The 13,100-nt window shown below is 47.6% G+C and overlaps 1 long non-coding RNA gene across 1 annotated transcript; it reads right to left on the bottom strand.

The window, feature by feature from the left end:
* Positions 1–6,766: 6,766 nt before the first annotated feature.
* On the bottom strand, positions 6,767–11,054 carry LOC143682341 (uncharacterized). The gene is made up of 3 exons (XR_013175084.1): positions 11,022–11,054; positions 10,755–10,832; positions 6,767–6,821 (listed from the first exon to the last, which is right to left on the bottom strand). It is a non-coding gene; the product is annotated as an uncharacterized LOC143682341 (long non-coding RNA).
* Between the last annotated feature and the right edge of the window lie 2,046 nt (positions 11,055–13,100).

Genomic DNA, 13,100 nt, shown 5'->3' with positions numbered 1-13,100 from the left:
GGCCGGACCGAGCGGGCGGGCGAGGCGGGGAGGGGGCGGGGGTGTCCCGGGTCCCGGGCGCTGAGTAGGGGGGAGGAAGGGAGCGGCGCCGCGGCCGGACGGGGTGGGGCGGAGCGTCGGAGGCGGGGCCGCGGCCGGACGGGGCGGGGCTCCGGGAGCGGGGCGGGCGCTCGGAGGCTCCGCGCTCAGGCCGGGCCGCGCGCGCCCCCTGGTGGGTGCGGAGAACCGCGGCGCCGGCGGCGGGGAGGGCTGAGGGGGCGGGGCCGGGTGCGGAGCGTCGGAGCAAGGAGGAGCTTATTTCGGTGGGCGCTGTCAGACCGCCGAGACCCGGGAAGGGGAGGCGAGGGAGAGATTTGGAAGGGCGATCTAGGGAGGCGGAGGCATGAGCAGGGCCTGAGAAGGGCAGGGACGAGGTCTGGAGGGAGCTCGGGGTCCTGGGGACTGACCTTCCCTCTGCCGCGGCCCAGCGGACCCAAGGTGTGGTCTGGACCTAGTCGTGCCCCCTTCTTCCTCCCGCCTCCATTTCCCGGCTGCAGTAGGACGTGGATTCCGGATACTCCAAGGGGTCTTTCAGCCTCCAGACTCCGGAGGTGGAGATTCAAAGAGGGGCGTGGGCCCGGAAGGGGCAGGGGGCCGGGCTGGGGACCGAGGCTGGGCGAAGCAGGTTGGACAGAGCGCCTGAGTGGGACAGAGAAGCGAGGTCCTCAGGCAAGTCACTTCCCTGGGCTGTGAAATGGGCACGCTGTAAGAGCAGCACTGCCCTGCCTCCAACAGATAATCTCTACTGCCTATCGGGAGTGAAAAATTCTATACTATCCTAGAAACTCATCCTTTTCTCCAAGGGATGGGGCTCCGGGGAGCTGGCTCGGTCTAAAACCTTAGACTTAAAAAAATTGCATTGTGAGAACAGGGCTAAGGCCAGATGCGTCAAAACACTCTTTTCCTCAATATCTTATCATGAAAAATTTCAAATGCACAGAAAAGTTGAAAGAGTTTTACAGTGAACATCTGTATAATTATTATCTTGATTCGCCAAGATGCTCTTGAAGATGGGGGGGGAAGGAGACAGTTGATACTGGTCCAGAAATAGTCCAAAGATGGATAGGGCATCAAAACAGAAAGGCCAGAAATGGACCCACACATAGAAACCTAGTGCTTGTCAGAGGAAGCCTTGCAGTGTGGGTGGTTGGAGCGGGGAGGTGGTCTGATGGAGTATTTGAAAAATCTTGTTAGAAAAACTGGCCAAAATGAAATGAAATTGGACCCCTACTTCACACAATATTCAAGAAATCAATTTCATTTGGATTAATAACCTCAATGTAAAAAAAAAAAACTAAACATTTTTAGGAGGAAACAGAATATCTTGATTATCTCAAGGTCAGAGGACAGTTCTTAAAACAGAAAAGCAGATTGTAAAGGAAAAAAATTAGAAATCCCTCCACTCCAGAATGAAAAACTTCTGTTAATCAAGACATCATATCAAAGTGAAAGGAAAAGCCACAAAACTGGGAGAAGAGATTTGCAAGCAAATGATTCATATGCAGAAGGTATAAAATTATAAATATGGACAAAAGTTACAAAGGAGGCATTTCACATAACAGGAAACAAGAATGGTCAATAGATATGAAAAGATGCTCAACCTAATTATCAATTGGAGAAATACCAAATTAAAATAATAATGAAAGCCCTACTGGCAACAAAAAAAAAAAAAAAGAAAAAGTCTGACAGTGCCAAGTGTTGGTGGAATGTGAAACAAAGAAATCTTTATACACCAATGGCAAGAGTGTAAAGTGATATAGCCACTTTGAAAAACTTTTCCATTATATCATATAAAGCTGATGCAGTTTCCCAAGAACTCCATGTTGGGGTATATATTCTAGAAGAGTGGATCATCACACAAACTGCACATTAGAATCACCTTGTTAAAAATACTGGTCCCTAACACTCCAAATCAGCTGATGCCATCACTCTGGAGGCGAGTGCTGGTAGCAGATAACATTTAAAAGTTTGCACGCTAGGTGTTTCTGATGTTAGGTCCTGGCTGAGAACCTGCCCTAGGTTTTTGCAGAGCAGCGCTGACTGAATGGCAAAAGGCTGGAAACAACCCAACGTTCCATCGCTAAAAGAGAGAAATTATGATGTCTTCTTGTGTAGAAAACCAAGCCACAGGGGTTAAAAAAGAACAAACTAATTACATGCATCACCACAGATGATTCTCACAGAATGTGGAGCTCGAAAAGCAAGTCACCACACAATACGTGCTATTTAAACTCAAAAACATGCAGAACTGAATATATTCTTCAGGGATGCAATCATATGTTACAAAACTATAAAGAAAATCAAGGGAACAAGAAACACAAAGTTCAGTTCAGTCAGAGTGGGATGTAATGGGGAGGGGCATCCAGGGGTCTCCAAGGGCGTTCATTATATCATTCTTTCTTCTTTGTGTAGATTACTAAACATTATTTTGCATATATGAGGTCACTCTTTTTAAGTTGTAAAATGCACTGTGGAGGCCCCTTGGTGCCCACGGACGGTCTTGCTTCACTGAAGCTGTGAGCATTCTAGCCCATCTGACAGCCCCAATGACAGGGTTGCAAGGACACACCCTGTAATCAGCCAGACCGCTGGCTCCACGCTCTATCCTTAGTCCCATCTGATTGTATATGTAGTATCTGGCTCCCTTCTCCCCACCCCTGCCCACCCAGGCTGGGATGCTTACTGTTCTCGCAGCACACACATCCCAACCAGATTTGTCTCCTACCTATAATGCATCTCCCTTTCCCTACAAATATTCACGTTCTAGCCTTCCATCAGCAGAAGCTGGGGCTCCTTTGTAAACTTGGTGGGTACCCTAAGTGGGTACGCAATGTTGGCGACTCTGTGTTTGTTATCCTAGAAGTGACAGGAGCTTGACGACGATGTAGTCTCAGTGTGGGAGGGGATAGCCGAGCCTGGGCCCTTCTGCTCTTGTGTGTGTAGACGGGGGACAGAGTGAAGGAGCAATGAAGATTGTAGCTGCCTCTAGAGGGAGCGTTAGCCCAGTGTGCTGGTTTGAAGGTGTGTGTTCCCTGGAAAAGCCATGTTTTGGTCTGGGTCCCGTTTCGTGAAGGCAGAACGAGCCCTATTCAATGCTGTATGTTTGAAACTGTAATCAGATCATCTCCCTGGAGATGAGATTTAATCAAGAGTGGTTGTTAAACTGAATTAGGTGACGACATGTCTCCACCCATTTGGGTGGGTCTTGAGAAGTTTCTGGAGTCCTATAAAAACGGAAACATTTTGGAGAATGAAGGAGATTTGGAGAGAGCAGAGAATGCTGTAGCACCACGAAGCAGAGTCTACCAGCCAGCGACCTTTGGAGATGAAGAAGGAGAATACCTCCCAGGGAGCTTCATGAAACAGGAAGCCAGGAGAGAAAGCTAGTTGATGACGCCATGTTCGCCATGTGCCCTTCCAGATGAGAGAGGAACCCTGGCCGTGTTAGCCATGTGCCTTCTCACTTGAGAGAGAAACCCTGAACTTCATCGACCTTCTTGAACCAAGGTATCTTTCCCTGGATGCCTTTGATGGGACATTTCTATAGACTTGTTTCAACTGGGACATTTTCTTGGCCTTAGAAATGTAAACTAGCAACTTATTAAATTCCCCTTTTTAAAAGCCATTCTGTTTCTGGTATATTGCATTCCGGCAGCTAGCAAACTAGAACACCCAGCAAGCAAGGTGGCAAAGGACAAGAGATTTATTGCAGGGAGAAAGTGATCCTGCAAGGCTCTACCTTGGAACCAAGCTGAGCATCTTGAGAAGGAGGGGCCTGAAAGACCCCAGAAGGGGCAGAAGGGATGGCAGCTGGGAGAGGAGACAGGGCGCTGGGCCTGGTGCTGACCCTTTCGCATCTCCACTCTCAGCTCTGCAGGCCCCTCCAGATCCCAGCATGTTTCACTTCTGGGGCAGGGTAGAGAGTTGGAGAGGACCTGGGCTGTCACTCCTAATTCAATCTCTTCACTTGTTAGTGAACTGTCGTAGTCTTTTATATCTTCTTCCATGAGTTTAGGTAAATTGTGTGTTTCTAGGAATACATCTTTTTCATCTACGGTTACCTAATTTGTTGGCACACAACTTTTCATAGTAGCCTCTTATAATCTTTTTTTTTTTTTTTTAATTCCTGTGGGGTCAGTAGCAATGCCCTACCTTTTCATTTCTGATTTTAGTTACTTGTATTCTCTTTTTTCCTGTCATCTAGCTAAAGGTTTGTCAATTTTATTGATCTTTTTAAAGAACCAACCTTGGGTTTCATTGATTATCTCTATTATGTCTCTTGTCTCTATTTCATTTATCACCACCCATCTTTATTGTTTCCTTCCTTGTCTTCACTTTGGGTTTAGTTTGCGCTTCCTTTTCTAGTTCCTGCAGGTGTGAGGGGTTAAGTAACTGATTTGAGAACCGTCTTCATTTTTAATTTAAGCATTTGCAGCTCTAATTTTCCCTTTTAGCCCTGCCTTTGCTGCATCCCATAAGTTTTGGTATGTCTTGTTTCCATTTTCATTTGTCTCAAGATATTTTCTAGTATACTTATGATTTCTTCTTTGACCCACAAGTTGTTTGAGAGAATATTGTTTAATTTCCACAGATTTGTGGATTTCCAGTTCTCCTTCGGTTATTGATCTAGTTTCATTCCACTGTGCAGGAGAAGACACTTTGCATGATTTTAAACTTTTAAAATGCATTGAAACTTGTTTTATGACCTAATATGTGACCTACCTGGAGAATAATCCATGTACACTTGACAAAAAGGTGTATTCTCCTGTTGTTGGGCAACGTGTTCTATATATGTCTGTTCTGGTTTGCTAGCTGCCAGAATGCAACACACCAGAGATGGATTAGCTTTTAATAAGAGGGGATTTATTTTGTTAGTTCTTCAGAGAAAAGGCAGCTAACTTTCAACTGAGGTTCTTTCTTACTTGGGAAGGCTCAGGGTGATCTCTGCTGGCCTTCTCTCCAGGCCTCTGGGTTCCAACAACTTTCCCCGGGGTGATTCCTTTCTGCATCTCCAAAGGCCTGGGCTGAGCTGCGAGTGCTGAGATGAGGAATGCTGAGCTGCTTGGGCTGTGCTACGTTGCGCTCTCTCACTTAAGCACCAACCAATTAAGTCAAACGTCATTTATTGCAGCAGGCACGCCTCCTAGCCAACTGCCGATGTAATCAGCAACAGATGAGGTTCACGTACCATTGGCTCATGCCCACAGCGATAGAACTAGGTGCCTTCACCTGGCCAAGTTGACAACTGAATCTAACAACCACAATGTCTATTAGGTCTAGTTGGCTTATAGTATTGCATAAGTCTCCTTTTTCCTTATTGGTCTTTTGTCTAGATGTTCTATACATTATGGAAAGTGGTGTACTGAAGTCTCCTAGTATTAATGTAGAGCTCTTTATTTCTCCTTCCCAAGATGTCATTACTGACTTATATTTTGGGGCTTTGCCATTACGTGCACATTTATAATTGTTAAATCTTCTTGTTGAATTGACCCATTTATCAGTATATAGTATCCTTCTTTGTCCCGTCTAACGGTTTTTTAAAAAATATTTTTATTGACAAAACAAAACAACATACAAACATGAACATTCTTAGCATACAAACATTCCAGTGGCTCACAATATCGTCACATAGTAATATCCTCACCACCATGACCATTTTTTAGAACATTTGCATCACTCCAGAAAAAAAAAGAAAAACTCACACCTACCGTACCCCTTACCCCTCCCTCTCATTGATCACTAGTATTTCTATCTATTCAATAGATTTTATCCTTTGTTCCTCTGTTTTTTCTATACCCCTTACCACTCCCTTTCATTGATCACTAATATTTCAATCTACTCAACTTGTTTTAACATTTGTTCCCCTTATTATTTATTTATTTTTAACCCATATATTTTACTCATCTCTCCATACCACAGATAAAAAGAGCATCAGACACAAGGTTTTTACAATCACACAGTCGCATTGCAAAAGCTATATCATTATACAATCATCTTCAAGAAACATGGCTACTGGAACACAGGTCTACAGTTTCAGGCAGTTCCCCCTAGCCTCTCTAATATACCTTAAACTAAAAAGGGGATAATATCTACATCATGCATAAGAATAACCTCCAGGATAACCTCTCGACCCTGTTTGAAATCTCTCAGCCACTGACACTTTATTATGTCTCATTTCTCTCTTCCCTCTTTCAGTCGAGAAGGTTTTCTCAATTCCTTGGTGTTGAGCCCCAGCTCATTCTAGGCTTTCTGTCCCATGTTGCCAGGGAAGTTTACATCCCTGGGAATCATGTCCCATGTAGAGAGGGGGAGGGCAGTGAATTTGCTTGCAGTGTTGGCTGAGAGAGAGAGGCCACATTTGAGCAACAAAAGAGGTTCTCTGGGGGGGTGACTCTTAGGCCTAATTTTAAGTAGGCTTAGCCTATCCTTGTGGGGTTAAGTTTCATATGAACAAACCCCAAGATTGAAGGTTCGGCCTATTGATTTGGTTGTCTCCATTCTAACTGTTTTTAGACTTAAAGTCTATGTTATCTGATATTAGTATAGTTACACCAGCTCTCTTTTGGCTTATTACTTGCATGGTATGTTATTTTCCATCCTTTCACTTTCACCCTACTTGGGTCTTAGAACACTAAATATTAAGATGTCAATTCTACCCAAAGTGACTTACAGATTCAGTGCAATCCCAATCAAAATTCCATCAAGCCTTCTTCACAGAAATAGAAAAGTCCATCATCAAATTCACATGGAAGGTCAAGGAGCCCCAAATAGCCAAAACTACCCTAAAAAAAAGAATAAAGTTGGAGAACTTCACACTCCCCAATTTAAGAACTTATTTCAAAGCGACAGTATTAAAACAGTATGGTACTGGTACACACACATATATACAGACCAATGGATCAGAATCAAGTGTTCAGAAATTAATCCTCATATCTACGGCCAATTGATTTTGACAAGTGTGCCAAGTCCACTTAATGGGGAAAGAATTGTCTCTCCAGCAAAATGGTGCTGGGAAAACTGAACATCACTCACATGCAAAGTAAAGAAAGTAGACCCCCACCTTATACCTTATACAAAAATTAACTCAAAATGTAACAAAGACCTAAATGTAAAAACTAAAACTATTAATCTCCTAGTTTGATGGTTCCTCAGAAAGTTAATAATAGAATTTCGTATGTCCTGACAATCCCACTCCTAGGGATATGCCCATAAGAATTAAAAGCAGGGAACTTGACAGATATTTGTACACCACTGTCCACTGAAGCATTATTCACAGTAACCAAAAGTTAGAAACGACCCAAGTTTCCATCGACAGATGAATGGATAAACAAAATGTGGTCTGTCCATATCATGGAAAACTCTTCGGTCATAAAAAGGAATGAAATTCTGATACATGCTACGACATGCATGAACCTTAGACATTATGGTGACTGAAATAAGCCAGACACAGAAGGACAAGACATTGTATGATTTCACATATATGAAATAACTAGAATATGCGAATTCACAGAGATAGAAAGAAGATGACGGGGTATCAGAGTCAAGGGTGGGGGTGGAGAGTGAGGAATTAATGTTTAATGAGTAAAGAAAGGGTTTCTGTTTGGGATGATGAAACAATTTCGGTAATGGCTAGTGGTGATGATTGCATCTCTCTGGGAATGCAATGAGCAGCACTGATTGCGCAGTTGAAAGTGGTTAAAATGGGAAATGTTATGTACACACAATGTCACCCGGATAAAAATTGAAAATAAAGAAGTGGATGAGGCATTCTGTGAGTCCAAGGAAGCTGGCAGAAGTATTATGGGCAGAGAAGGCAAATGCATACCCAGGCTGTGTGTCTATTGGGTGAAGAGGAGTCTCACCCCTCTATGATGGAAACGGACCCATGGAACCAACCTGCCACCAGGTGGCAGGCTGGGCTTTGGGGAATGGGCCCATGCTGGGGACTCAGCGCTGTAGTCTGCTGAAAGAGAAAAGGTCTCGAGGACGGTAATTCATAACTCATAGGAAAACACCACCCGTGGGGCTTCAGGCCTGGTGACACCAAGAGAGGGCTAGGTGATGGGAGTGGGGGTTACTGTTGAATTTAGAAGTTCCTGAGTTCACTTTACCTTAGAAGTGTGTGTTAGAAAAATCTTAAGACCATTCCTTGGTTGCATAGTTCCATCTCCCCCTCCCCCAACTAGAAGCCCAGAGGGGGTGATGATTGCACAAGGCAGGTGCAGAGAAGCAGCAGCCATAGCTGTGGTGCAGGGGAGAAGAGGGGCTGGGAAGTTGAGGGGTGGCTGGAGGCCTGTCACCATTCCCAGGTCCACCCCTTGTGGAGCAGGGTACAGGTTGGATCCTGCCCACAAGTGTATGTTGAATGCCTCCAGGGTTCCAAGGACGAACCAAGACCAGCAGCAACCCCTGCCCTTGAGAAGAGATAGTAGGCCATAATCACTGTACTCATGCAAGGTAAGTTTAGAACATGGCATGTACCAGATGAAGGAGATTAAATAGCATTAGCCAGTGAGTGGGAGCTGGGGGCTACTTCGGCGTCAGTACCAGGGGAAGGAAAGGCCCCTCTGAGGAGGTGGTGTGTCGATGGAGACCTGAGTGGTGAAAATATCTGTGGGAAGGAATAAAAAATGCGAGTAAAAATGGCTGATATATTTACTATATACTGGGCACATTTCGAGGTACTTTGTATGTCCTGGCTTGTCTAATCTACCCTAAGGGTTAGTACTAGAGTCACTGACATTTTACAGATGGGAAACTGAGGCACAGAGGTCAAAGAACTTTGGTAGGTGATCATGCTAGGACCTTAACCCAGAGTCCAGCTCTGGAGTCAGTGGACTCACCCCCCAAGGCTTCTAAAGGGTGCTGACCCGAAGGTGGATCAAGCCTGGTTATGGAATATGGACTCCAGGTTGATGTGAGTGGATTGGGGTGGAGGCCGCCATGGCAAACCACCCTTCTCCAGGGCAGTCTCCAGGAATGTGCCAGTTAGTGCTAGAGCTGAAGCAGGGTCTACAGCACCCCCTTCCACCCTCCTCTCCCCTCCAGGGGAGCCTAAGGACTCTGCCCCCTCCAGGCTTTCTGTTTCCAGCTAACTGGGCCAACTTGTTCTAAAGGGATTTGGCTCTTCAAGACAACTGGAGACTGGTGGGAAAGGGCTTAGGGATTACACAATGATACTCTGGAAGGTAAGGGCCTTAATCAGGCGAGCTCAGGTGTGGGATGTAGGGCAGAGAGAGGATTTGTGTCTTCACAAAGCCGGGATGGACTGCGGAAGTGAGAAGGAAGCATGGCTCCTGGGAGGAACGACATTGGTTCGGTTTCTCAGAAACAACACAGAATAGTAATAATAATCCCTTACATCTGTGCACCCATCGTTTTCCCAGCCATTATTTCACTTGGAACTCTCCCAACAGCCCTCGGGGGAGGCAAGGATTAGCCTTCTTCCCAGGTTGCAAGGCACCCAGAGAAGGCAGGTGACTTTGCTGCAGATGGAGCAGGGGTTTGGCACTGGGCCCAGGGCTCCTTCTGGCCTAGCACAGACGGAAAGGCCAGGAAGCTGGGCAGAAGTCTCCAGGTGCTCAGGCTACCAGCCTCCTAGGCCTCCTGGGTCGAAGTCCCTGAAGACCTGTGGCCTCTTCATTCGGTGGGGAAGGAAGGGAAAGCAGGAGGGAGAGCAAAGAGGAGAGGGGAAAGGAGAGATCTCACCTTCCTGTATACTGGGCAGGTGGGCAGGGCTGGTGCTAGAACCCAGAGGTCCCAGCTCTCCCTGCTCTTCCTGTAGGGTCTGCAAAGTGGGCTCCTTCTCCCTCTCCTATCCCTCCCAAACACACACACATACACACACACACACAACTAGACTTGCACCAGGTGAGGCCCACTTGTGGCCTTTCAACCTTCCAAGGCACTTCCCATTCACAAGCTCAGGGTACCGCAGGACGCCTTCTATTCTCGTTGAACACTAAGGATGCTGAGTCCCCAAAAGGCCAAAGACCCCATCCAGACCCTGCGGAGTATCTCCGACTCAAGGATCTCATAATATTGTCTCTCTCCATGGCTCCCAGGTTCATCATGCCATCCTCCCCACCCTCCCCCCACATCCAGCATCTCCCCAGGCCCCGGATCATGCATCTGGCCTGTATTCCTGCCTCTCACGTCTCCACAGCCCAATCTCAGCCTAGGGAAGGCTCTCCTTTGCTGGAACACTCTCCATACTCTTGAGTTTTTACTCCATGGGTAGCACAGTGCTCAGTTAAGTATTTGTTGAATGAATAAAGAATGGAGAAATGAATATATGTATGCATAGATGAATTCATGGTCTTCAAACCTCCTGGTCCCTCCAATCTGGCCTCCACACTGCTGTCTAAAGCAGTCCTGGCCAGGTCCTGCTTTGCCTCTCCCCTGGCCACCCTCCTAGGTACAGTCTAGAAAGCCTCTTGGCTCCTGCAGCCTTTTGGGGCTCTCCACCCATTCCCACCACCACACTCCAGCCTGCTGACCAATTCTCGTGTCAGCTATGCTGTGTCACCTTCAGGAAAGCAAGCTGCTGCCCCTCTCCTGGCACTGGAGGACTCCTGGTTCTGCCATCAGGTCTCTGGGGAAACTTGGATGTCCACCCCACCCCCATCTGGGCAGGTTCCCCGCCCCCCGTCTGCATCCCCTATGGTAGCACTGGCCAAACTGTACTGGATGTCCTCCTGCCTTGGCTTTCTCACCTGCAGACTGGGAGCTCTTCAAGGACAGGGCCCTGGTCAGCCTCATTCACTGAGGTGTCCCCATGTCCAGCACCACAGCTGTAAGGGAAGGTGTGAGAAGTGCTCTGTTCTAGGCCCCAGTTAGAGGTCAAATCCCAGGCCACCTGGTGGAGGCAGGGGTCAGGTACAAGGTGAAGTCCATCTCCACTGCTTCCTCCATTTGGCTGCTGCCAGCTCTCTGTAGGAGGGCTTGCAGTCCCAGGGAGCAGATCTTCATTCCTTCCCTACCTTGGAGCAGCTGCAACTCCACATGGCAGGGCTGGGAGGAATGGAAGGAAGGCTCAGGTCAGGGCCTTTCTGCAGGGCCTGGATTTCTTTGTCTGCTTGGCTGCCCGCCAGTGCAAGGGCCTGCCACAGCACTCCACTGCCCTAGCCCCTGGAAGCAAGCAGAGTGTTCCACAAATATTTGTTTAAGAGTTTAAAAGATCATTCTCTCTGACTCTCAAATCACCGTGCCATTCTTGGCACCACATCTGTCCTGCTGGCAACACAGAATCCTAGGTCAGAGCCCCAGGGGCTCTGATCTTGAGGCCAGCACTCTCGTTTTAGAGAGAAGGCAAGCAAGGCCCAGAGGTCAAGGGCAAGCCGCTCCGATGGCCCCTCCACGAATGCTCATTGCTCAGTAGTAACTCAGTGTAGCACATTGTCATGTTCGGGTTCATGTGTCAACTTGGCCAGGTGGTGGTGCCCGTTCATCTGGGTGGGCAAGTGCTGGCCTGTCTGTTGCGATGAGGACATTTCATAGAATTAAATCATGATCACGTTGGCTGCATCCACAGCTGAGTCCATTTGTAATTAGCCAAGGGGCGTGTCTTCTGCAATGAGCGACATTTAATCTAATCAACGGAAGGCTTTTAAGGAGGATTCAGAAGAGATAACTTCTCTTCTTGGTTCGGCTGGCGAGCCTCTCCCATGGAGTTCATCCAGACTCTCCATCGGAGTCGTCAGCTTCACAGCCTGCCCTGTGGATTGTGGACTCTGCGTTCCCACGGTTGCGTGAGACACTTTCATAAATTTTATATTTGCAGATATTTCCCACTGACTCTGTTTTTCTAGAAAACCCTAACTCATACACACATTAACACGAGAACACAGTCCAGGGGCCCAGGCCTCTGGACTCTCAGTTCACTGCTCCTTCCTGGGCAGCTACTCCCTGAAGAACTGGATCCCTAGGGTCCTGACTCCTAAGACGAGGCATTCACCCCATGCTCCTCCTAGATCTCTGTGCTCTAGGAGCCTTTCAGTCATTCATGCTTTCCATTCTTCCATTCATCACAGTTCCCAACAAGATATACCAAGAATAACACATTTGTCGCAGAAGTGGCAAGTGGCAGGGCCTTGGCCTGACCTCGGGCCTGCCTGACCCAGGAGGCTGGGTTTTTCCTGTCGGACTGTGCTGTCCCCTGATAGAGAGAACACACACATCCACACACTCATCCACCATTCTACATCAAAGTAGAAAGTGTCCATGTCAGGAAAGAGAGGCTACTGATGGGTGGCAAGACATTGAAATGGGTAAGTCAGGGAGAAGAACCTCGAAACAGGATTTGATCAAGGCCCTGGGGCTGGGGAGCCTCTGTCAGGAGGAAAAGGAAAGAGCTAGAAGGTAGCTAGCGATTCTTTAACTAGGGCAGGACTGCTGGGACTGCCAGAAGATTCATCAGAGGTGGGGCTTGGGGCCTCCCAGCCACAGGGCTGTGACCCACGACCCCTGCTTTGCGTCTTTCAGCAGACCTCTCTGGTCGGGACAACACCAGGGGCAGGGCAAATCCTACTGAGCTCTTTACCAAGCCCACCTCTGCCTCCCACCCCTCCCGAGTAAGGAGAGAGGTGGGAGGTTTTCTGCTTTTTCCGGTCCTGGAGACCCGGGTACCATGGGGTCCTGGGCCTAAGTCTACACCAATTCCTAGATGGAGGGGGAAGGCCAATTGAGTATTTCCCATGTGCCAGGCACTGGGCGAAGCTCTTCACATCTGTCATGCCACTACTAAATTTCAGGCAAGCCATGGCCTCTTTGGGCCTCAGTTTCCCCAGCTGTTAAATGAGGTGAGCTGGAGGATCTCTGATTGATTTATGTATATCTTCCCCTCCAAGGGCTCCCCAGCTCTTGGCTCTGTGTCTCTATTGGAGCATTTCTTGCATTTGTTTGTTCAGCATACATTTACTGAACAGCCCTGTGTGCAGGATGCTAGGTTGGGGGCAGGGGACTTGTTCAGAGGTGATTAAGCCAGAACCCTTGCTCAAAGACCTCCAAGTCTAGAGGGCAGATGCTACTAAGAAAGGTCCTCCCTGCCTACTCCTTTCCCC

Source organism: Tamandua tetradactyla, chromosome 5, assembly GCF_023851605.1.
Source record: "Tamandua tetradactyla isolate mTamTet1 chromosome 5, mTamTet1.pri, whole genome shotgun sequence".
Lineage (NCBI taxonomy): Eukaryota > Metazoa > Chordata > Mammalia > Pilosa > Myrmecophagidae > Tamandua > Tamandua tetradactyla.
Note: the sequence above shows the minus strand (reverse complement) of the source record. Positions and strands in the feature narration are given on the sequence as shown.